The 13,967-nt window shown below is 37.1% G+C and overlaps 1 protein-coding gene across 1 annotated transcript in view; it reads left to right on the top strand.

Moving 5' to 3' along the window:
* The first annotated feature begins 1,017 nt into the window (after window positions 1-1,017).
* LOC140322511 (talin-2-like) overlaps window positions 1,018-13,967 on the top strand; it is a 31,739-nt gene continuing 18,789 nt past the window's right edge. The window contains exons 1-2 of the mRNA XM_072399071.1: window positions 1,018-1,118; window positions 1,717-1,751. The gene's annotated coding sequence lies outside the window, so the exon portion shown is untranslated. The remainder of the gene's footprint in view (window positions 1,119-1,716; window positions 1,752-13,967) is intronic.

Raw genomic sequence — 13,967 nt, 5'->3', positions numbered from 1 at the left:
GGGAATTGAGTAGAATGGCCCTGATTTATCCAAGTTCTCCAAGGCTGGGGAGAATACACTTTCATCAGTGAAGCTGGGTGATCTAGCAAACCTGGAATGGATCTGGTCCAGGATTGAAAACATTTGCTAACAAATTGCTTGATTTAAGGAAATCCATTCCAGGTTTGCTCAGTTACTCAGCCCCACTGTTGAAAGTGTATTCTCTCTCGCCTTGGAGAACTTTAATAAATCAGGGCCATTATCTGGGTGGATGTTGTCTACGTACACGCATCAGATGGTTCTCGTCCGATAATTGCCTCCGGGTCGATATCTGACGAGAGTCTGCTGTGTGTACAGTGCCCGTCGTCCAAACGACCATCCTGGCAGATCCTCGAACAACAGACGAGGAATGATGGTAATGAACAAGAAAGGGAGAGAGAGCAGCGGGGGGCCACGCCATCATTCTTCTCCCTCCCCTCTCCATAGAGCAGAATGGTGCTGTATGTACAGTGCTCATTCATCCATCGTGCAGTTGTTTGTCGTTGGAAAGTATTGTGAAAGATTCTTTCCAACAACAATTATTGCACGTGTGTACGTAAATACAAAATACAAATTCTTGTATCTCTGCATGGTGAAGAGTAGAGACTAACTTCTGTACATTGTTAGCCTTTGTTTAATTTAATTCTACTTCAATAATTGGTATAATTTAAACTACAAACTTTGTTAATAGTGGCAAAGGTGTATTTATATGGCTAAAGTGGATTAATTATTGTTACTTCCTAAGCTCTGAAGACATAAGAGAATGCCTTTATTAGCATGGCTAAGTTGGGTGGGTTGTGTGTGTGTACATGGTGATAAAGTGGTTGGATGTACAAGTGCATGCAATAGGCAACAGCGAAGCAATGCTTTTAAAGACACCGCCTGCAAGAAAGGTTAATTTAGATGAAATTTTTTACAGGGGCGGGGGGCATTATTTTTACTATTATTTACTATTATATTTACTATTATTTTACTATTGACCTTGTGTTGACTTGACCACTGGAAACTGAGTCAGTGGGTTATGAATCACAGATAATGAGTAGTTTTCTTCTGTATGTAGGTTTCGGCTTCAGTTTATGGACTTTACAGCAATGGAAAAGGTGATTAAACTAAAGCTCCACATATCAGCACAAAAGAGAAAAAAATATTAATGTGCAGTATTTTATATGCACTGACCTAACAAAAATCATATTTGTTAAAGATTTACCTATCATTGTAATAAATCATGTACAAAACCCACTATACAGCTGTTTTAGGATTGGAGTGTTAAAGTAGGCAGATTCAAATTGTCACCCAATATTACTGTGTTCAGGTACCCACCTGCAGAAATAGGTGATTGGTTTGTATTTGCAAATCCACCCATAACACCCTCTTCTTTTTATGGCCAGTTTTGCAGTGATTTGTCCCGGAGGTGTCTTGACATTTTTTAAGTCATATCTGTTGATGTGGTTTTGCTGACATCACAAAGCCACAATGGCTTTTCAGACCTTTATAATATTTGGTGTGACCATTTGTAATGTGTCTGAATATACAAAGTTAGAGCTTGTAGGTAAATGTAGTGATCACTTCTGTTCATTTAAACAAGACATGTACTTAGTTATGACGCCCATGTATCCTATTGTATGTTTCCCGTTTTGCAGAATTCAGATCTTTTGCTTCATAAGTGATTTTCTTTGTCTCTCTCTCTCTTATTTGCAGGTGTGTTGTTAATTGGGCAGACTCCGCTTCTTAAGGTAAGCAAAGAATCCAGAGTTATAATTTCTTACACAGTTTTATGGTTTATTGTTTTGTTGGTTCCTAATTTACATGCTTATCAAGCATCTCAACTAGCAAAGTGCGCATTGTATGAGTCCACCAAGTTTGTTGGGCACAGACCAAAATTTTCCAGTGGTTTTCAAGTGGTTCCTTGCTACCCAGTATCAATAGAGACCTTAATATGAGTCCCATACAAATTCAGACTACCTGTTTTTCCATTGTATCTATCTGTGGGGTACAGACAGGACAGCAGACATGTATTATGCTCTCCTCAAACTCTCTTGGCGTCTATATGAGGAAATCCTGAGTTCATACCTGGCTGCAGTCTGTCTTCTTTCAGTAGTGGACAAATAAAGATTTTTTTTTCTGAATTGGCAATCTCCTCACAGACAGTGGAAAATAAAGTCTAGAATATGTTCAATTAAAACTACACTACATTGGAATAAAATCTTTATAGACTTTCACAGATTGTCTCCTTTGTGTAACCCAAGCTTAAAATTACAAGACATCCCCTGACTATGACTTCTATTGAACTTGGCTACAAATTACAACAGACCTCTAAAGGTTGAATTACCTGCATATATGACTCATTTACCAAGTCACCTCAAAAACTCAAAAATGTTAGTCGGGATCTGATTTGCATACATTTTGGGACATCTAGGATTAGCAAGCAATTAAAAATAACTTGTCCACTGTATTACTTAATACATTCTTCATCAAAGTAAACTTTAAGACACTTAAGAGACACTATGTGGCACTGATCCATGTAACCAAGATTAATCCCCAAGCATCATTTTTGTGTTTCAGTGGATGTGGTTAGTGGGTGTGATGTACCAACTATGGTGCCAGTGTAATAAGACAAGGTATTATACCTTGATTTGCAGCTTCACCCAGGAGAACCCACCTGAATAACCAAAGAGTTTTTATGTTAGAGATATTAACTTTTGCACATTTTTATAGTGACCCAAATCACTGTAATAAAATATTTCATTAAAAAAAATAAGTGCAAAATAATGCCCACCCCAAGTCATGTTTTGGGTTGAGAAGACATTTAGACTGTGGTGCCAACCCTGCTAAGTTTTCTTGTACTTTTCCTTATTGTTTGTTATAAATGTCCAAAAAGTGAAGGGGAGGTTTTATAAGAAAAGCCTATATTTTCTTATAATTTCAATGGTCAATGTGAGTTAGTTTAATGATGGCCTTTGTTCTTTATACAGCTGAGATTTGTGTATGTAGATCTCTGGCAAAATAGATCATTGCTTTACTGCTTTTACATCAATTGTGTTTTGCTATATAATCTATTGTTGTGTCACATAAATCCTCAAAATACACTTTGGTTCCCACACAACACATCACCCCAATACCTTATGATTTGGTTGTATAGGTGGGTCCCTCTGCTTTATGTATATATTAGAAATCTACTACTTATTCCCATATGTTGTTTGTCATGAATTTTGGGTGCTAAAGTGCTTCATCAAATGATATAGAAGGACACCCTTGAGCAGTAATAGGTGCCAATCATGGGTTTCTTACCCTTGGTAATTACCATTGTCACAACCTGTTTTGTTGCTATCATCATTTTGTCTTTTACAGTTGTTTCTAAATAAATACCATTTTTTATTTTTTTTAATGTTGTCCATTTTGTCAATGATACAGTCAAAGACTTAGTAACAAAAATCTGCAAGGGAAAAACAAAATAATTATTTATTTTTCTAGTCTATATTAACAGTGGCTATGAATCAGCTTTATATGTTTGTGCTGACAGTTATAAGTAATTTTACATTTGTTTATCAGATTAAAATTTGTATGTATTGGCCAGGTTTTATAACTCCCCTAGGTAAAAATGTTCTTTACATAGATGCACAGTGAAATGATTGATGCATGAGCCATATACACAACGCTGTATTTAGTAAAACATTTTATTTAACTTGCTTCTTTAACGCCTGTTCATTCACAAATAAGTGCACAAGACGTAGCTTGGCAATATGGAAAGTGATTCAGCAAGAGAATGTGGCCTGCTTCTTTTCTTGATGTGACATGAGATGGTATAATGTGATTTACAATGCAGACCAGGAACAGTCTGTCTTCCATGCATGCTTTACTTAGTTGTTCCAATTTCTGTGGTCTGCACTGACTCCTGTGTGTTAGGTAGGGGTTTAAGGGGAATCATTTTACAGAAATTGAGATGGCTGAGATTGCTTCGCCTGGACAGCCAAGAAATGCTATGTAGACAGCAAAGAAAACAGCTTCTAAGGTATATCGCATTTCAAGGCTGTATGATGCTTCTTGATATATGTGTAACCACCTACGCAAAGCTCACGCAGAAGCACATTTACAGGAAAATATTTGTTCTTCTCAGCATGCTACACCACACACACACCTGTATTAGCTATAGTCTCGATTAATCACAGTGTGCATTGTGGCCTTGCTTTTTTATTTTGTAGCTTTTTTCTGTATTTTTACTTTTATTTTCGAGCAAAGGCAATATGTGTTAGCAAAGAATGGAGGAAAAGAGCAAATCTCTGACGCTCCATGACTACTCTTATTACCCAGACCAATTATTAATTAAATCTTTTCTCTGTGCAAAAACTTTCCAAACAACCTTACCTCCTAACCCACGCAGCATGAAGTTATCCTGTTGCTTTAGTAGTCACTGCTGTGTCTTCTGAATTCTAAAAGGACCACCAAAAGGAAGTTACCAGACAGTGGTGTGAACGTTTAGTATAACAGTTGTTATACTAAAAATGTAAAATAATCGTGAATCGGTATATGCTGAGATTATATATGAGATTTGGTTCTAAAAATAAAAGTATAGTGTATTTACAGTGAGGATATATTTTTTTTCCTGGCTATATCTTGATACGTGCTTCATCAAAGCAAACTGTAAGACACCTATGAAATGGTAAATGGCACTGATCAGAAAAACTAAAGTTAACCCAAAATCAGCACCTTTGTGCTTCAGTGGATGTAGTTAGTAAGTTCAATGTGCAGCTCAGTGTACATTATAGAGAACATTGCAAATGGTGGTTTAATAAGTTTAGTTCTGGCTTAAGGTAACCATGGACATGAGATTATGCCAGCTATATCGTGGTCTAGCTGTCATTGGCCATGGAAGGCAAAGTTGTTTGGGAAATATATAGATAGGATTTCTGAGTCTAGAAGGTAAAGTTAAAAATGCTAAGATTTCAGGGCATCTAAGACAGATGAAGCAGAAAATTTGGATATTCTAGTTTTTTGACATATCTATAGGTAACTTTATGTTCTGAATATAATAAACTGGTTTCTTTGGATTTTTCCTCTCGTATTTTATAAATACATGATGTCAACCATATTTGTGCATTACATAAACAGGCTTTTCTTCAAAGCTTTCCTTTTGCTTTGCAGTGTTAAACAATGCCAGTCTTTGATTCAGCAGATTCATTGAAATCAATGCACTCCCTGTGTTGCTGATATCTCATCTCAGTGGTAGTCGAATATATAATAATCTACCAAGCCCCAGTGGTTCATCTATAGTTCTCTCTATTTATTACAATAAACCACAAATGCTGCAATAGGAGTTTAAAATATTTGCTCACTTCCAAAACACTTAACTTTCAAATTTTAAAAGTGAAGTACGTACAATATAAATCAAAATATCATATCAACTATAAAACAGATATCTACTGGTTGAAGAAGTATTCACCTTCAAGTTAGTACCTAATGAAACCACTTTTTACTGAAATTACAGTTGCAGGGTATTTGGGGTAGGGTTTAACCAGCTTAATACATCTGGATCTGGGAAATACTTTTTACTTTTGTCTTGGCAGATTGTCTCTAGTTCTGATAGGCTGGATGGGGGACTGTTTGGTGAACAGTAATTTTCAACTCCTGCCATAACTTTTCTGTTGGATGTAGTTCAAGGCTGTTGTGCAACAACTAGATTATTGCATTTAAACATACCAAGCGTCCATCTTTATGCTTTGACTGTCCGTTCTGCAATAGACAACCTGCTTGCGATCCATTTCTTTTTCTACTTTAGTTCTTTAGTGCAGTGTACTTTCGGCTGAATGTTTTAGGCCACCGTAGTCTCATTTTATTTGTGGACCAAAGAAGTTTTCCCTCTAGACCTACTCTGCACCCCCCCAACACGCTCTGTGCTGATCACTGTTCCCAATCCATTTCCATCTCCATAATATAAATGTACTGCCTTCATGATTCACCATAGGATGGTGTTTTTAAGGTGATAAGCATCCTAATTGTAGCTACAACATGGAAAGATGCCATTCTGTATATTTGTCTATTTTGCATTATTGCATATAAAATGTCACAAACATGTACAAAATGCAATAGATGTGAATAATACATAGATCAGCGCATGTCAAATAACGCATATTACTTCAAATGTAAAGTTTTAAATGACCTTTCATTTAAAAAGAAAACGATGTCGGGCCTGTAAATGGGCATTTTTTATTGTTTTAAACAAATCAGAAGATAAAGACTCTGGGCACTATTGTCTTCTAAACTCTGGCATGCTAGGCCTGGCATGAGGAATGGTTTACTTTGATGTTGATCTGCTCAAGTAACCTGATGATAACCTGTCAAGTAAAGCAAATAGGAAAGCTGTGTTTTTTTTTTTTTTTTTTAGAAAGCAGATCCTTTCCTATATATTGTGCTGTGTGCAGCTGGAAAACAATCACCTAATGGTTAATGAAGTCAAAAAGGGGGGATCATCAAGCCTGCTAAACATGCCTGTAGATGTAAGATGATTGCTGCAAAATCAGAATAATTATGGTCAAGTCTCGGTCAGGTGTATGTCTGTGCTTTGTACATTCACCAGCTCTGGCCAAATATTTTAGCATAGGATTAGACTGACTGCAGGGGTATCAGCAAAGGTGATATTGCTGTATATTTCTTTTGATGGTTAGACGATGGTCTTAAAAAATCAGCTTCCTGTTTGTGCTCAGACATCTTTTCTCCAGGTAAACTATGTGCACACATGCCGGCCCATTCCCATGATTTGCTGCACATACATGAGACCAGACTGCATTTTTCGTCCAGTTCTGATGCTTGCATGCATACTTTGGGTACTTCAGGCATATGACAGCAGGTCAGCATTGGCTTTGCAGCTCCATGTGCAGCTGAGATGCAGTTTTACAGCAATTTGTGCTTTTTGTGAGTTAGGATTTACTTCCTATATGAAAATGTGATATGTAATGTATAAAAGCAAAATATATATGTATATTTGTATATGTATTTTTAAATTAAAAATACTACAGGAAAAACTGACCATGTTAAACAGCACAAGGTTCCTGTATTTGCGGTGTAATAAAGACATCAGCTGTCACCTGCAGTGCTTTTTTTCTATTGTTTGCTGGTGCTAGACACATAAAGGATGAAAAAATTCATTGCTCCTACACAACCCAGGAAAATAATTCTGCTGCTAGTCATTGCTCCCAACCCCCCAGCAATCCATGTGATTCCCATCTAAAGATCTGTTCCCTCCTGGCACATGGCTAGAGATGTCACTTCTTATCTGTTGCCAAAGTTTTGTGCTAATAGTATTCCCCCACCCCCGCTCTAGCATAGTTCATAAGACTTCATCTGTGTATTAATAATTCCTTCTATCTGACAGTGTGCAGGCAGCATTTGAGACTTAGTGGGGGTTTAAACTCTGCCCCTCCACCTTAAATGTTAACAATAATTTTGGTGAAACATTTTTATAGGTCAGAATCCTAAATGTATTCCCTGGTATCCCTTACTGCTTGATACTTGATCAGCCTGATTGTGATCTGGAGTCTGCAGCTAAGAGACTAGGGACTGTACATTGTGGTTTTTTCAGTGATATGAGTTTGGTTCAGTCATTTCTCCCATGATTGAATGTTCTCCCTCTGCAAATATAAAACATAATTTGCTTTGAATTATTCAGTTATTTTCCAGCTTATTAACTTATGTTTGTGAATCATGCTGTTCTGCATGGGGTCTGTTAACACAGCTCCTGCTTTAGTCAGCAGTCAGGGAAGACAGGATTTTAACACATTCATTCAATGTTTTTTAGGGTTTGGTTCATAATATGGAAAAGGTATGTGCCTACAGCAGTGGATTTTAGGAAATCTATTTAGATGATCTGCAGTAACTCTTAGCATCCTGATGTCGGGGTTCAGCAGTTGAGAACAGTTACTTTAACAATAAAAAACAATTTCTGAATGATTACCTTTTGCATGTTGCATGCATCCAACAGACCCTTCTGACAATTAATTACTCTGGGCCTGATACAATGCACATTGTAGGATATTTTGGTGATTGACGGGATCAGCATCTGCAGTGCATACGTTATCTTCCTTGCCATGTGATGGCGTTGAAATGTACAAATGCATTTTTTTCATGATCGTGCTGTAACATACACAAGAGCATTGTCTATATCAATGTCTGTTGTACACTACAGTTTGATATCTTTTAGTGTCGTATTTAGCTTATGACTTCACTAGGTATGTTTGTTAAATTAGAATTATGGCAGATCAATGATTACAGTACAACCTTTATCACGTCCATATGGCTGTATTATCAGGGAGTTAATCCCTTTTATTTACATGGTCTGCAGTCAGTGAGCATACAGGGAGTGCAGCAGACCCGGCCTAATTCTATTAGAACAAATAGTGCAATGACCTCAGTCTGCACAGAGCAATCACAGTGCAACCCACCATAGGCCGCCCATGGCCCAGCACATATTAAGGAGAATAAAAGGAGGTGAGATCTGCCCATATACCTAATACCATGAGCCACCTTATTCACAGCCCTCTATGTGTTTGTGGCACACACATAGTATGCTTTTCATACCCTTCTTTCTGTCGAAGGGGGAATGAGAACTGCTGGCTCATGGAGAAATTTTCCAAGAAGTTTAAAAGCTTTTTTGGAATAAAAAGTGCATTTATTAGCTCCTAGAGGAGTCTTTGCATCGCCTGGGCCCTTCAGATGTTACTTTAATTGGGTGTCCTTCTTAACAGTGATGGTTACCAGACTTAGCCAAATCTTGATCAGCTGACGACTGATCATATTGTTCCTTTCAGTAGATTAGAGCAGCTTTGACAATAAAATATGATTGTGGGTGGATAAATGCATTTTGCACATGGATGTACATTTGCGCATTGGAAACTTCCTAGCACAGCTCCCCCTTCTTTGCATGCCATAGTCTTCTCCTTTTCTGGGAGTGTCTAAGTGTTTTCTGTGTTGGGCCAGTTCCTCCCCTTCTTAAACTTTAAAGTGTAAATTGAGTGCCTGCTACAGGAGCAGCTGACAGTACATCCAAAGTGGCAGCTTCCAGCAGCGGCCTTTTTTGAGTTTGTTACACACTTTACATAAGCTTGCAGTGCCATCTGCGGGTGGTCAAAAAAATACACAAAAGATCATTTAAGAGCAAGTGACCCATCATAATCAACTCTAAAATACTAAATACTTCATTTCTAAAAAGGGAAACAAAATGTATACAGACTTAGCCCTTAAAATTTTATTTTCCTTCATTTTTTATGTTAATATTTTAGGAATACCACACTACACACTTTGGCTGTATACACGTTTACTTTATTGGCATTTATGATGATTATGTTTTGCATTAGGGTTAGGATTTGCATTTGATTTTATGCGGTGCTTGCATTTTCCCGATTGAATTGATCCTTTAAAACCTCACGAGAATACATGGGAAAATAGAAAACGATGTACATAGTCTAAACACCTACAAGTGCATCCTGTGTGAATGCATCCTAGGTCTAGGTACACACAGACCAGGATTTTTATTTCTGATGAAATCCCAATCCAAAGATATTGGAAGTGAAATCTAATTACAACTGACCAACTCCCTATTCACGATTGATCACGTTGGGAAATATGGATAGAAAATCAGCATGTTATATCGTGTACAAATGATAATGATGATTTTTCTATCTGAGGAAATAGATGGAAAGGTTAGATGTGTAATATACCTGGCAAATTCAGAGTGATCAATTTCAGACTAGAGTTCCAGATTGGCTGCAGATCTGCCTGTGTGTACCAACCTGTTATTATGCCCTGCTGCATTTTATCTGTGACTATCCCTCCAAGTTTTCTTGTTTTTAGGTAAACAAAACCTAAAACAAATGGTGCTGCAATTATATGTGTGTGGTCTGGAATGGAGCCCAGGTAGCTATGTGAGTTTAGTACCATTTTTCCAGCGTTTGTTTAGAGATTAGTATAAGACTCATTAGATTGGCAGAACAGGTAAGCTTACATAATTTGTCCAGAGTAAAAGCTAATGATTTCAGCGTGTTTTGGTTTGGAAAGGAGGCATATCTACTGTACCTGAGATACTTTCTAGCTCACCTGTTATAGGCATCAATAGGGCTGTGTCTGAGAACTGTGCACTCAGAATTAAATGACCTTGTTTGCTTTGTGTTGTCTACATCAATGCAAATTGCGTACATGGGATTCCTTTGACACCTTTTACACATTGCATGTACCAGCTGGTTTTCATCATTCAGCACATGCCTAGACCGTTCCAGATTCCATGGTTAGAAGATGGAAGTTACGTTTTTTTCCCCTCTCTCTCCTTCTCATGTTCGCAGTGTATCATTTGGCACCATATTGACCAACACTTGATCGCAAAGTCCAGGCCAGCATTGTGCTTCACCAATAAGCAGGATTTATGTACTTACATTATTTTGTCCTAGGACTCACTGGTTAACACAGCCGCTTACATGCACATAATTAAAAAGACAGATGTTATACGTGCCCAAATCTGTCTGTATTTGAACATATCTAGGCTCGCTTACCTCTCTGGAAAAACTGATGTTTATATTGTGTGGATATATTCTGTTGAAACATGGATGCTCCTGAAAGCTCATGCAGGTTGTGTTGTCATCATTTAATAAGTATTGATAGAGATTATTGATGGTTTTCTTCAATAGATTAAGTGCACTAACCTCTAGAAACCAATCGACCCATTTTGCAGTTATCTGACTTCAGCAGAGTAAACTTTGATTAGTTATTATAGGTTGCTGAATTAGCTGTAAATGTTGTATGGGCTATGTAATATATATAGAGAGAGAGCACTTTCCCTCCAGAAAATATGCAATTACCTGGTAGATACTTAAATTCAAGTTTTACATAACTCTTGGATTTAATTAATCTTAATTTCAGGTTACATCAGCCATTATTACACATATTGGCCACATCTGTCTGAAAGGCTTCCTTTCTGATGAATGAACTTGCTGCATTATGTCAGAACATTTGCATAAAAGGATTAGCCCCTGTCAGCTACATAAATCACATCCATTACTCGGGGAAAACCAGTTGTGTAAATAATTCTGATTTCCTGTGGGGCTTTGGTTTTATAAGGTTGTTACATTTAGTTCAGTTCTGCTCAGTTCTTGCATCTATATCCATATACACATAAACACCAGATATCATCCTACATTTTACTACACTTAGTAGCATTTAGGATGAAATCAAACATAAAACAAATTACAATTTTCATGTTTGTGCTGCAAGTGTGGGCAACTACACCAACATAATATTTGTGCCTGTTATATCAGGTACAATAATAGTCCATTAGATTAGTTACAATCTAGGCTTCTTTTCAGAGGGACGATGGTGATGAAAATAATATTAAAAAAAACCCATTGCAATCAGAGAAAGTACTGATATGCCTTTGACTTCCCCTACAATCTCAAATCGCCCACCCTCCCCTGCTCCAGAGGTCATGATTTAGGCTTGCTGAAATTGTAAGTTTCCCTTGTTCTAGCACCTCAAAATTTCTGTAATTTGTTTTTTGTCCTGTTGAGGCTGCACTTATTATATTGCATATATTATATATTATTATATATATTATAAATAACAAATATTTTCTACTAGCACATCACCATCTAGTGGTTGAATTGGAGATTTGTGTCTCTAGGGAAGCAAAGGATGCCCATTTTTTTTTATAGCTGCCTGCAGTTACCTACTGAGCAGGGGGACCGCACAGATACATGCTGCATGTTTGAGCTTTTTTGCATCTCATTTATTGTTAGTGCCAATTTGACTCTAGAAACAGTAAGCACATATACACAGAAAGGGAAGACATTTATGCAGAACTGCAGGGGGATGTGTAGAACACTATAAATTCCGCCTTGTAGAGTTCTTTAACCTAGGAGGGGCTGTTAGCAGCAGATTAAACTCCTTTTGTACAATAGGAAAGATCTGGGACACGTTTCTGGTTACGCCCCAAGTTTAAATGTTGCCGGTAATTGATATGTTTAATAAGATTCAGCCGCATTCTGCCATAAGTGTGTTGCACATTTCTGTGCTGATTAATTACTGTGAATGCAGGGAGAGGCGGAAAAATTACATTTCATTGTTGGTGCATTGTGTAGTTTAAACTCACCTTAACTGGAATCAAAGCTTAGAAATACCACAATTCACTCAGTGACAATTATCTATAGAATTAGTTTGTGCATGGTTTCTATAAATATCATATGCTGTTACATTTTATTGCATATTGTAGTAGAATGGGGGGTATGAAGTCAGGTTCAGAGGGTATTTGGATGTATTTTTTCTTCCTTTTACCTGGTATAGAGATTAAATGATCTGGACAAGGGGCAAACAGTTGTATAATTACAATTTTGTGGGTCTTTATTTTGGATCCAAGTCCAGGTAAACCAAAAACCCCATTCCTAATGATAATTTGATGTGGCTGTGAATTCCATCAGTAAGAAAGTTTGTGTTTTTGATTGAGTTGGAGATTATGATGAATCTGTGAACAGGGGTTTTACAGTCTTGGAGGTGTCTTAAGCAGAACCCCTGCAAAGCAATTTGGACTAACACTGAAAAGCTGTGTGGAACCTGTGCATTGAAAGCTGTACTGAGAGCAACTATGTAGGAACTGTAGCTCAGGATGAGGGAGGATGAGAAGTGCTGGGATAGCCAAGTACCACATTAGGGGGGTGGCTAATTGGGCCTAGGGTTGTCCCTTTCAAATGGGTGGATATGAGGAATCATTGGTTCACATAGACTAAGAAGGCAATTTCCGGTGTTACGTTGAGCCTTGAGAAATAGCACAGTTGCTGGAAACAATGGCAAAACAGAGTGAAGAACTTTATTTTTGTTGACAAAAAGTCAAATGCTATTTACCCTCCTTTTGAGCGTCAACTGAGTATGCCTTGATGTCCACTGCCTGAATCTCGTCTCCTTTTGAGCTGATTTTACCCTAAAATATCCAAAAATGGCAGTTAGAAATAGCCTTTATTAATTTAATAATTGAAATAATTTCCTGGGATATTATGTTTTTTTAAAATACCTTCCATCACACCTTATAGCAAATATCTACCAGATAATAATGGGACTTTTTAAGCATATTAAATATTTGTCAAAGCAAATCTTTAATTGTTAGTTTAGTCCCTCCTATTGTGTGCTGCTTTTCCCCACCTATTGTATGATACTTCCCCCACCTTCTAGATTGTAAGCTCTTCAGGGCAGGGTCCTCCCCTCCTCCAGTGTCACTGTCTGTATCTGTCTGTCATTTGCAACCCCTATTTAAATGTACAGCACTGTGTATTATGTTGGTGCTATTTAAATACTGTTTAAGAATTATATTAGTCCTTAAAATCAATGTGCAGTAACAACTATTACTATATTTATAGAATAGATATCAATAAAAGCAGTCAAATCAAGCACAAGAAAATTCATAGACCAAAAGCTGGAAAAGCTAACATTACCGAAAGATTCAAAGGGTTGGAAACGTTTCGCAGGTCAAGCCTGCTTCTTCAGGAAAAGGAGGAAGCCATTTAATAAATTACAGATTTTAATTTTAATTATTGAAGCTAAGGGCGATGAAACAGATCAGAAGATCCAAAATATAGCGGTCAGGCATGGAGCCAAAAAATGATAGAACAAATATGAAAAATGGTACCAGGAAAATGAGTGCAAGATTCATCCAAAACCTCCGCTTATATTATTATTTGCGAAGAAAAAGCTCAATGCCAGGACAATATATCCGAATGCAGAATGTTACCTACTACTTTAATTACCTTTTATGCTCCGGGTGTCTTGTAGTACATATTGAACATTAGAATACCAAAATATTTGGTGATGAATGTGTATTGGTCTTGTGTACATGTGAAAAGAAATTGGTTTTTTTTTTTGTTTTTTTGTTTTTTTTTATTCAAATAACCTACAGTTTTGTAATTTTACAGACCATCAGAGCCTATTTA

This window comes from Pyxicephalus adspersus, chromosome 2 (genome assembly GCF_032062135.1).
Source record: "Pyxicephalus adspersus chromosome 2, UCB_Pads_2.0, whole genome shotgun sequence".
Lineage (NCBI taxonomy): Eukaryota > Metazoa > Chordata > Amphibia > Anura > Pyxicephalidae > Pyxicephalus > Pyxicephalus adspersus.
The sequence above is the reverse complement of the archived record's forward strand: the minus strand, read 5'-3'. Positions and strand labels throughout refer to the sequence as shown.